Source organism: Saccostrea cucullata, unplaced genomic scaffold (assembly GCF_032062105.1).
Source record: "Saccostrea cucullata isolate Sc308-1 unplaced genomic scaffold, CSIRO_AGI_Scuc_v1 ctg2169, whole genome shotgun sequence".
Taxonomy (NCBI): Eukaryota; Metazoa; Mollusca; class Bivalvia; order Ostreida; family Ostreidae; genus Saccostrea; species Saccostrea cuccullata.
In genome coordinates, this window is record NW_026936746.1 from 23,404 (window position 1) to 34,906 (window position 11,503).

The window sequence follows — 11,503 nt, forward strand, 5'->3', positions numbered from 1 at the left end:
TATGAAAGTATTAAATGATAACGAAAACCCTTCTATTGACTCTGTAACTTTTTTACATTGAAGGAAGCACCATGAAAATTCAAATTCCAAAAATAGAATTATTAATGGCATTTAACTGCATGTATTTTAAATTTACTTTATTATCTACAAGTATTTTATCCAGACGTAAATCTAAGGTAGCGGAGGACCTTAACGGAGTTTCTGCGACCTTCGATTATAAACAAAACAAAAATATATATATATAATCGATATATAAAAATAATATGTATAAACACACCGACTATTTGAATATTTAAGGGTACTTACCACAAACAAAAAATGGATACGCGGGTTGATATATATTTTTTTGACTGATTTTGATTTGTATTGATATAAATAATAAATCCCTGAAATATAAAGAAATCGTAGGTTTTCCTTGGTGCTTAGATTTGAGATTTTATTTTGCCTTTATATAATTCCATACAAAATTTTGCAAAATTTTTTAACTTTATGACAAAATCTTATAAGATTCTCCCACTCTACGTACTTGGTAAACATTATTCAGGTTACCAATTAAAATGTAAATCTATGAGTAATGATGTTGATTTCTGAAAAAAGTTTGTGTTATTTATCCTTAATTCTTATTCATATTGAATATTTCAGATTATTTCATGATTTTTTTTTAATCTCCTGTGCATTTAAAAATTCCATATGCTTGGACTGTTGACTTCACTACTAGGCTGCATATCTCGTATTACTAAGTTCTATATCAGTAATAAAGTATTTATTACTTTATAAAGATGAAAAGAAAAAAATCCAGCATGCCTGTTATTTGAAAAAAAAACGTTTATTTCTATTTATTTTCTTAAATAAATTTCCTCACCAATTGATATGAAGATGATGTTATCAATTGTCAAAATCAAAATGTAAGCATACCTGAGATTCTATTTTTTTCTTGTATGAAAAAGAGTGATAAAAATTTACATTGAAACTAGTTTAATAAGGAAACAACTGCTTAAATAGAAATTGGCTGGATTAGACATCATTCCGGATAAGGCAATATTCAACGTCAATTGAATTTATCTAAAAGAGGCAAACATTTACATAGTAATATTTACATTGTGATAGGGAAGTTTGGGAATAAGGATATAATTTCCGGATTTGACAATTGAGCTATCTTTATGGTCTCCTGTCAGTTTATGTAAACATCAGAATTCTCTCTATGTTTTATGGCCATGTGCTCAGTATATAATAATCACCAGTCTTTGTATGTAGCATTATCTTTGTAGTATATATTTGTTAAATAGAGAGGCATTCATTGATTATCATTTTCTTTTAAAGTTATTGGTTTTCTGGACAAATCATTTTGGTTTTAAATAACGCAATTACTGAGTCCTTCTGACCTGTTGTCTCAATGTATCACAATTACATATGTACAAGTATACAGGTAGACGCTAATTTGTCAGTCGATGTTTTTCACCAATATGTTTCCATTGCGTGTTTTCATAACAAAAAAATAGCCGACGTTGTAAGATAGTAATGCACGTACTGTAATGGGGTGTTTGCTTCCAAATGCACGATCCTTCTTGATTATATATCCAGGGAAGATGCCATAATAATTCAATAATTTACACAAAATATATACATGTAATCGTAAAATAGCATTTAAATGCTCAGAAGAAAATATTGCTTATTAGCCTCACATGTTGGAACTTCATTTCATTTACTAAGTTCATTACAAGTAGAGAATTTTGGAATTGTATGATGTAAAATCTGTTTCAAAACTGAAAGAAGAGTCTAGTGTGGTATTAAAGTTTCTCCAATGTCAGTTTTACTTAAAGGTCTGGGTTAAAGGAACCATATTGTTGTTACAAAAATAGATAATTTGTTGAAAAGAATATGCCTTTCATATTTGAAAGCATCAATCCCATCTCTTCAAAAGCTGTGGTCTAGAGTATTTTTTTAAAAGAAAGACAAACTCAAACTCAATCAAAGGGTCAAAAAGAAAGAAAATATTTTTGAAAGTATATTTTTTATCCTTCCAAACAAAAAAAAAATGGTCAATGAAAAATTGTCAAAAATTGCTTCAGCTTAAGGTCAAGGTCAAAAGGTGCTCATTTTTGGAATACATGTATATGAAAAGGTCTTGTCTCAAGGTATACATGTGTGAATTTCAGAAGCCTCAACATGAATTTGTTCCAAAAAAAAGACCAGTGTTAATGTTCTATTTAAAGCAGGTCAAAATCCAAGGCCAAAGTTTCAAACTTGTTAGGTACTCAACGAAAGGTTTAGTCACAAGGATTAAACTCATGAATCATTAAATCAAATCCCTTTACTAAGCAATAGTCAATGCCTTGGATAAAGTTTTCAATAACAGGTCAACTCAAAGTTTAAAATGTCAAATACTGTGGTTTCATCAATATCCGTTTGCATCAATTTTCGTGTGTTTTGTAAATTAGGCGTTTTCGAAAATACCTGATTTCGTGGACAAAACCATTACCTATACAAATGACTAAATTATTTCTTAATTCACTGAGCATTTAAATCCGTGGTTCTTTTCAACAACTACATTCTTGAAAATTGGTGCTCAGCGAATATTGATGAAACCACAGTAGTTGGTATCAAAGCAAAGGGTCTTGTCACTTGAAAAAACACTTGCCAAAAAAAGATTCTAGATACATAGAAAACGTTAAATACAAGTTAAGAATTCTGGACACAATGTGTGCGGGTATGTTAAGGAAGAATGTTATAAGTCAGTTTTCGGGAAATTTAGACTTTTTAAAGAAAATTAAGGTCGATAATTTACCAAAAACCGCTGATAAACGTAAAATATTCTTATTTACTGTTTAATGACAGAGTGTCTAACGCAACGACAGGCTCTAACACCACGGTATCAAGGGACATCTATTAATAGCGAAATTCTTCTTAATAAAAAAGCTAACAGGACAACAATACCCCGAATGTTTTTAATTTCTTTGAGTAAATAATGAAGTTGGAAAATATCGATTTTGCCTAAAAAGTACCGCTAGAATCCCACTGTCCCGTCAGTAAAATAATAATCCCATACATTTGCATGAAAACTTACCCGATGTTTTGAATTTTTTGTATGCGAACCGAAATTTTCCATGAAAGCATGCTTTACTAGAGATTCTAGCAGCAATTTCCAAGTCTTTTAGGAGGCAAATTTTTCCATACGTACAAATCTTATGTTTTGAAACATACAGCTCATTGTTTTTCTGCTGCATTACTTTTTGTCACAAATGACAGAGGAAATACCGACCTGGATACGTTTATAGCTGATTGTCGTCGCAAGAGAATATACATGTAATCAATGAAAAGAAGTTAGCATACCTGTTTTATTAAATGAACTCGATTTGAATTAAAGAAAATATTAATAATAATTGCTTTTAAACTCCCTTTTTACGTATCTTTGTACATGCCGTCTTAGCCGAATTCTCTTTACACCACATGATCATTCCAAAGTTACTTTTTGTACACATATGACGTCCATGGTACATGTAAATTTAAACCGAAAAGACAGAATACAGCATAACAAAATAAGAACATTTTATTTTTGTTAATGTTTACACGTGTCTATTTTTTTTCTTGTAGGGATGACAACCGGTTAGTCGATTAATTTAAATATATATTATTGTTGATGCCATTCTATTAATTTAGTAATTTATCAAAAACTCCTTATAACAATCTCGATATTTTTTATTTCGATCTCTTCTTTACATTTCAATCATCCAATTCATTTCAACTTTATGAAACTATGTATAAATTTATATTTATCGTGCAACCTTGTTCTAACAAAAATTTATATGCAGATTAAACATTTTCAGCTATTTATTGCACTATCTGATATTATCATAGATTTAAACCACCATTGTTCCATTATATGTTTGTAATTAAATATTCAGCTTGTATGTATCAAAATAACAAGACCACGTAGCCTTTATTTTTCTATGTTTTTTTTCTATTAATTTAGAAATGAGTGACGTGTTCTGTTAGATGAAGGGATTAAATCTTTTATTATTTTTAAGTTGATACCTATTTGTTCTTCTTTTTCTTACATCAAGGTATTTTAAAAAAAAAAATTGAACTAGAATATTGTCAACGACTGATATTTCAGAAGCAACTTCAAATTAAAATGAAATTCCATTTAGCACTCAAAGAGTAATTCATTTAAGCCATTTAAACTGAGATTTACATAAATTTAACCAAATGAATATCTCGCCTGTCCGAACGAATATCTAATACGTACAAGCGAACTTTCTAATTATTTCAAACAAATATTTAAATTGTTCCTACAAATATCTCAGCAAAACATTTCACAATCGGAGGGTTAGTGCTCAGATATAGCAAGATATTGAAGTATGGCTCATGTTCTACAGTCATTCAATGGAATTACATCATACCTTCAGGTAGACTGGACCAACGATTATGATCTAGAATTATTCCTTGACAGTGCTGGTTTTGATATGTTGGGTTGTGGGGCAGTTTTGAAAACTCATTGGTCATTCCTAAAATGGCCAAGTGAGTGGAAAGGGTCCAACATATTTAAGGACATTACATTCTTGGAGCTTGTTCCTATTGTCATGGCTTTCAATATTTGGGGTAAAAACTTAGAATTCAAACGGATCATACTTCACACTGATACTAAAGCCCTGGTCACCATTCTGAACTCAAAGACATCCAAATCAAGCAGGGTTATGCATTTATTTAGGTTATTAGTACATGTACTTCATGCGCTTTTACATAATATCCAGTTTAAGGGTCAACATATTGAGAGCATAAGAAATAAAAAAGCTGACTCTCTTTCTCGACAGTAATGCCTCAGATTTCAACGCTCCTTCCCAGAGGCGGATCCATTACCAACATAAATCCCTGCTTCCTTTATCCATATAATATACAGCAAAGAGTTGAACAGTTGTTAGGTTGTTTACTGTCTGAGAGCACGAAAAAATTATACATAGCTGCAGTTAATCAATTTAATTCTTTCCGTTGTATGAACCAGCGTGGGGAGGTCTGGCCCCCAGTTCCACAGGACTTGGTTGATTTTGTAGCATAAAAATTTCACATAAAAATTTTGCCCCAAGTACTGTTAGATCTTACATAGCGGGAATATCATTTTGTTGTAAGATTAATGGTCTGCAGGACACAACCAAATCATTCCCTCTTAATAAGATGCTCGTGGGATGGAGTAATACTTATGCTAAGACAGATACTCGCAAACCCATCACTTTAGACATACTAGTTAGAATGATTGCTTTACTTCTAAAATTGTGCCGGTGTAACGTTGAATTTTGACCCGGGTTGAAAATTGACCCGGGGGTCATTTTTCAACGTTGAATAATGAGACCAAAGGTGTTTAATTTAGACCCTAATCCGTTGAAAACTGAGCCGGGTCGTGGAATTTTGATCATGAAACCGGTTCAAAATTCAACAGCATAAAACACATACATGTATTTATGTCTTGTTTTTTCACAACTGTGATTTAATCCATAGGCGTCAGGAACGGGGTTGGGGGATGGGAGTAGAGATGCTTACTCCCTTTTTTGCAAGGATAGACATAATATGGGTATTGACCAATGTGAAATTGTTTCAGCCACCTCCCTACCGCTTTCAACAGGCACGTTACAGTGTAGTCAAAGAAGAAAAAGTAAGTGGTAGTGCTTTTAAAAAAAAGAAATTGGATCTTATCCCTTCCCTCCCCCCACAATAAGATTTTTGGGTTTGAACTACTTGTTGGGCAAAAGATAAATTTTCTTTTTCTTGTCATTTTTTTTTCAGATTTGTTTATTTTTAAATTACCCCCCCCCCCCCCCCCCCCCCCGCACTTTCAATTTGCTTCCGACACCAATATAATCAATACACACTTAATTTATTCTTAGAATAAAATATTTTTAAAAAGATATCTTAGCTTTCAAAGTTACACGTATAACTTAAAGTCGAAATATTTCACCTAATATTTATTTAAAAAGAAGTACATTTGTATATGTAAATACTGAATATTAGTAAACATAGTTACAAAATATATTGTGCCCAGGATACAATTTAGTTCAGAAATTTGTTTATTTATACTTTTTGTGCTAACAACATTTATTTTTATTTTAAAATTCGTAATATTAGTTTTTGGAAATGGTGTGAATTTTACGCATAATGCACTTAAGTTTTCATGCTTATTTAGTTATGCTCAACGTTCATAACTTAAAATGTCTAACTTGAAAACCGGACTTTTTCAAAATGAATGGTTAAGTGATTAATCGAACAGTTCAAGAACGAAACTCACAATTAATACATATTTATTTTGTTAGTTAGAGGAGGTAAAAGGGGAGGGGGGACTGATCTCCCCTTTTGGAGATTAGTACCATACTTGTATATTTTTGAAGAAAGTTTTTTTTATGTATTTTTTTTTAATCAAAAAAATGTTTGCCTTAGATAGATCATAAACAACCCTGACTTTCAGCATTATTTAATTTTTGTAATAAAGTAGCCAAAATATAACATTCCTTCCATCCAATTTTTCAATATTGGCTAGTTTCCCTTTCCACTTTTTGTTTGCTTGTTTTATTGTTTCGTTTATTTATTTTGTTTATGGTTTTTGTCACCATATTTCAGAGGGTTTGACACCACCGAGAAAAACTTTAGGATCCCCTCTCTCTCTCTCTCTTTCTCTCTCTCTCTCTGTCTCTCTCTCTCTCTGTTTCTTTCAAGAGGAATGCGCTTTTTAGGTGTACAAATCAAAAGAAGTTGCAAGGACGGTGCGTTTTTAGCTCACCTGAGCCAATGGCTCATGTGAGTTTTTCTGATCATTTTAATTGTTGATACCAAAGATGGTGGGAAGTGCAGCTTATAGTCCATCCCAGACTCTAACTCTGTGGGGCATTCTCAAGGTTATGCTCCGAAAACGATCGATTTTGAGGCCGAGATATTGATCTTTTCACAAATATAGCCTATCATTAAATTCATTTTGACCGATGTGTTTCATTGTAATTTTTAAGCTTTTAATTTTGATAATGTTTGTACTGAATTTGACTAGATGTATTGTTCTGCCCAACTGATCAATATAGTATATATATGACTCACTTTCTAGACACCAATTTTTCAAGAATTTTCGTTTTAGTCCTATTCATAGTTTTGTTGTTATTTGTGGATGTGGATTTTGGAGAGTATTGCCAAAAATAAAGTTGTCATGCATGAAGATAACTGAAATCAAAATGTACATATATAAGCGGGATGATCGGTTTATTTCTATTATCCTAAAAAGGGGCAAAATTGAAACCGAAATATAAATATAGAAATACTAATGAATCCCGTAAAACAACTTCCCAGTTCAAAAATGTTCAAACTCTGAGGTGGGGTCAATATTCAACAGTTTCTATTTTCAACTTGTCATCGAGGATAAGAAAAAAAATCAAGCTGTTGAAAAATGACCCCGGGTATAAATTATACGACTTTTGGTCTCAATTTTCAACGGAGAAAAGCACCCCTGGTTCAATATTCAACGTTGAAAAATGAACCCCGGGTCAATTTTCAACAGTGGTCAATATTCAACGTTACACCGCTCAACATATAAATCCATGTTGTTTAGTGCTATATTTCAACAGCCTTTTTTTGGCAAGTTTTGAATGGGTGAGCTGATTCAGAACTCTAAGGATAATCCTGGTCATTCTATTCAAATGGGTGACGTTCATGTAGTAAGCAATAAGTCAGTTGTCATACTATTGAGGCATTCAAAATCAGATCAGAAAGGTAAGGGTACAACAGTTCAATCGTCTCCTTCTCAGAAACCAGTTTGCCCGGTTCAAGTATTGCAAACAAATATGCGCGCAAGGCCAAATTTTCCAGGGGCTTTTTTCTGTCATATTTCAGGCTTACCAACTACGCGTTACCAGTTGAATCCATATTTATGAGAGTCATTCAGCAATTAGGCCTAGATAGGGAATTTTACAAAATTCACTCTTTTCGTATAGGGGCAGTCCCCAATGCATGGGCTAATGGCACAATTGTGCAAGAGATCTCGCGTATGTTTAGATAGAATTCTCGTTAGGGTCACAATGACTAGGGGGGCAGTATAAACTATAAGGTGTTTTTTTTTTGTTTCCATTGCATGCTTATAACATTTCACACTTGTCTTACCCTTATTACAGTGGAATCATTACTCTTATTTCTTTATATAGAGCGTAGAATATGTGTTGTCGGCTCGTCAAAAATAAAGAGAGCTTTTCTTCAAGCAGGAAATTCTAGTTTTGGTGCGAAGTTAGAGTAAGGGATATGGCAGGGAAAGGGGGGATGACATGGAGTAAAATTTGTCCATACATCAGGACTTTGCTAAAGATTGACGACTCTCCACACTTAGTAATTCATTGTAGTTGTAACAACATACCTGTTCCGGGAGGGGGTAAGTCTGTCGAGTTAAGGCGTCAAATAATTAGCACCCTACAGAGACTCACACAGCAGTTGCCTTGAACAATAATAGTATGGTCTCAAATTTTACCTCGGCTACATTGGAGTGGGGGGACATTCACCAACAAGCTATGGAGAAGATAAGAAAGCTCCTCAATAACAGTGACGCATCATTCTTTATAAGGGCCGGGGAGATACATTAGGTTCCCTGAGATCCAAACCGATTGTCCGGAGTTGTTTTTAGGTGACAAGGTACACCTCTCAAAATTGGGATCAATCAAGGTTACAGCAAGGGGTGCAGGCTTTTCTTTCAATTCCTGAATTAAAGGTTTCACCAACACAGGGTGAGTTTGGGCCATGGCTGCGCTATAACAAATTATGGGGTCATAGTGCTAGACATTTGCATAATATGACTGGGTTTTTTTTTTTTTGGAACTTGTATTTGCTTGAGACTAGTCCTTTAATTGGCGATGTATTTTCTCTTATTTGGGCAATGATTTTGCCCCAAAGATATTTGCATATTATTGGCAACTTGGGACTTATTATGATAGGTAATTAAAAGTAAGTTTTTCTGTCGGGGGGTTGTTTACTTTAGTTCTTTTTGCTTGCCTTACTGGTGGCGCAGACCATGTGTGACAGGTCTCGTCGCTGCTATTAGACACACCAGTAGAACTTTTTTATTGTCATTTAAATGAATATTTAAGTGCATTTTGGACTAGTCACGAAAGGCAAACATCTGTTCCAAGGGTTCCCTTTGCATTTTTAGGGGTCCCATCACTAGGCAATGTTTTGTTACCTCGGCTCGCTCATTTCAGCCGCCATGGCCCATTCAGCCAAAGAAAATAATTTCTTTAATTTTCTTTGCCTGTTTGTCATTGAATGCAACAAGACAACGAGTGCATTGGGCAATCCCTGTTATTTTCAGAAGTTTTTCATCTTTTGATAATGGGATTTAACCTGTTAAGGTTAAAGCCTTTTATCAAAAGGAAATACATTCACCTTATTCTTAATTTTGATCGAGTCCGGACATCAGCGTTTTTAGTCAGCCCGTATTGTATTATTCCACTCTTTCCCAGGTTTATTAGTGTAACCTTAATAGAACATTTAGCGTCAAAGCACATTGTGTCATCAGTCGGCGCAGAAACTGTCACACTCCCTCCCTATCCCTGTCAACAATAGTTGATGTAAATAGCCAATGTTAATAATACAGTGTTCCCTTTTGTTTAAAAGAACACCTCGTCACAGTCGCCCATTTTGTGTCAGACTTTATCAACCATCAATGGATCTGCGGCTATTAGGCTCACCAGTAGGACTTCCGAACTTTATTGTCATTTTAATGAATATTGTTAAGTGCATTTTGGACTAGTCACGAAAGGTGAACATCTGTTCCCAGGGTTCCCTTTGCATTTTTAGGAATGTCATTACAAGGCAATTTATTGATGCCTCGGCTCGCTCATTTCAGCGGCCGTGGTCCATATCGAAATCTTATATAAAGCTGGAACTATGAACTGTTTAATTTCATTTATTTTAGCAACAGTTGCACAAAAATTCCATAGATGTCTGCTGTTTCTCGTAGGTAAATGTACTGTTTTAAGTTGATTAAACTCTATAAAGAAATTTATTAGTAATGAAAAATGCATTTTTTTAATAATTTTCAGATAATTTTATCAACAAGTATTTAGTTATTTTACGGGAGTAATTAACGCAATAAAATTGATATTCATGAACTATATACTCCAAAAAAATTAATTTCGTGTGTAGAAATCTTAATAAATGTATATATAATAGCGCACTGCATTAATACATGTAAAGTGAGTCAACAGAATATGTATCTGCTACCGCTACATATTAACATGTGCGCTAAGCTCTCAGATATGTAAAAATATTAATCAGATGCTTAAAACCTCGAATTAATGTACGATCATTTAATGGTATTTTTTTTTCTTAGCAATACAAAACACAAAAATTGATAAAAAGATATAACTTTATACTAAAAACTGAAATACCTTGACAAAAAGAGTCCATATTCTGTGTGACGGGTTTTAAGGGGAGGCTTCCTCCTTCTCCGTATCTGATTCCACGGCTGGTGTTTCCAAAATTCTGTCTTTTTTCTGTCATGTATTTCTATTCTTTAGCAAGTTGACGAAATTTATAAATGTTCGTTTTCACTTTTTACCCAGAGTATCAGATAAAAAAAAATCTTACATGCATTTTCAATTTCACTGCCTCATCATTTCGCTGCAAATAATTTTATTAAAATGTAATGAATTGCTGCTAATGACATTAAAGAAATATTTCTAACCTTTATGACTTTGAATATTTTTGGCTATTTTGATGTAAATGACGATTTTTTCATTCTTTAATATACTGAAAGAAAGGTCAACTGAGGAGAAACATAGGTCAAATGCAGAATACACTAAAAAATTAATAATAATACAAGTAAGATCTCTGTGAATACCACAGCAGTTTAAAGAATTACAATATTAAACAGTACAAACTCAATATTAACCAAATATATTTTTAAGTACTACTGTAACAGTATATATAAATTATTTAATTTTGTTTCAAATGTTATTAGGTCGCCTGTGTGACGCAGTTGGTAGAGTGTTAGCTCTACATTCATGGAGTAAGGAATTTGTTCCTTTGTCATGAGTTGAATCCCACTGCGGGAATTTGATACTGGTCTTTCGGAAGTGACCATAAAATTCGAGGTCCCGTGTCGTAGTAGGTACTGGCAAGAAAAAGACTGCTCTTTGACCCCGAGCATCAAGTATACATCGAAATTTGAAGTCATCCAGCCTCAAGTGATGGCGTCAAAAATTCTCTATAAGAACTTGAGCAAATAAACAAATCAGTGATGCAATTTGTTTTTTATTGCCGTCCTTTATACATTTAGTGTGAGAACGGATCCCTTTTAACCGGAATACTCCGATATCTTATGGAAAGTCGTGACGTCATGATTCTCATTCGAGTCTCAAAGTTTTTTTTTTGGATAACAATAACATCCGAACTGTTCAGATGAATTCAAAAACAGAAAAAAAATGAATACTCTTATAGTATAGGAACAATTTCATACTTAAGTCTTCAAAACAATCATTGGGATAATAAAATT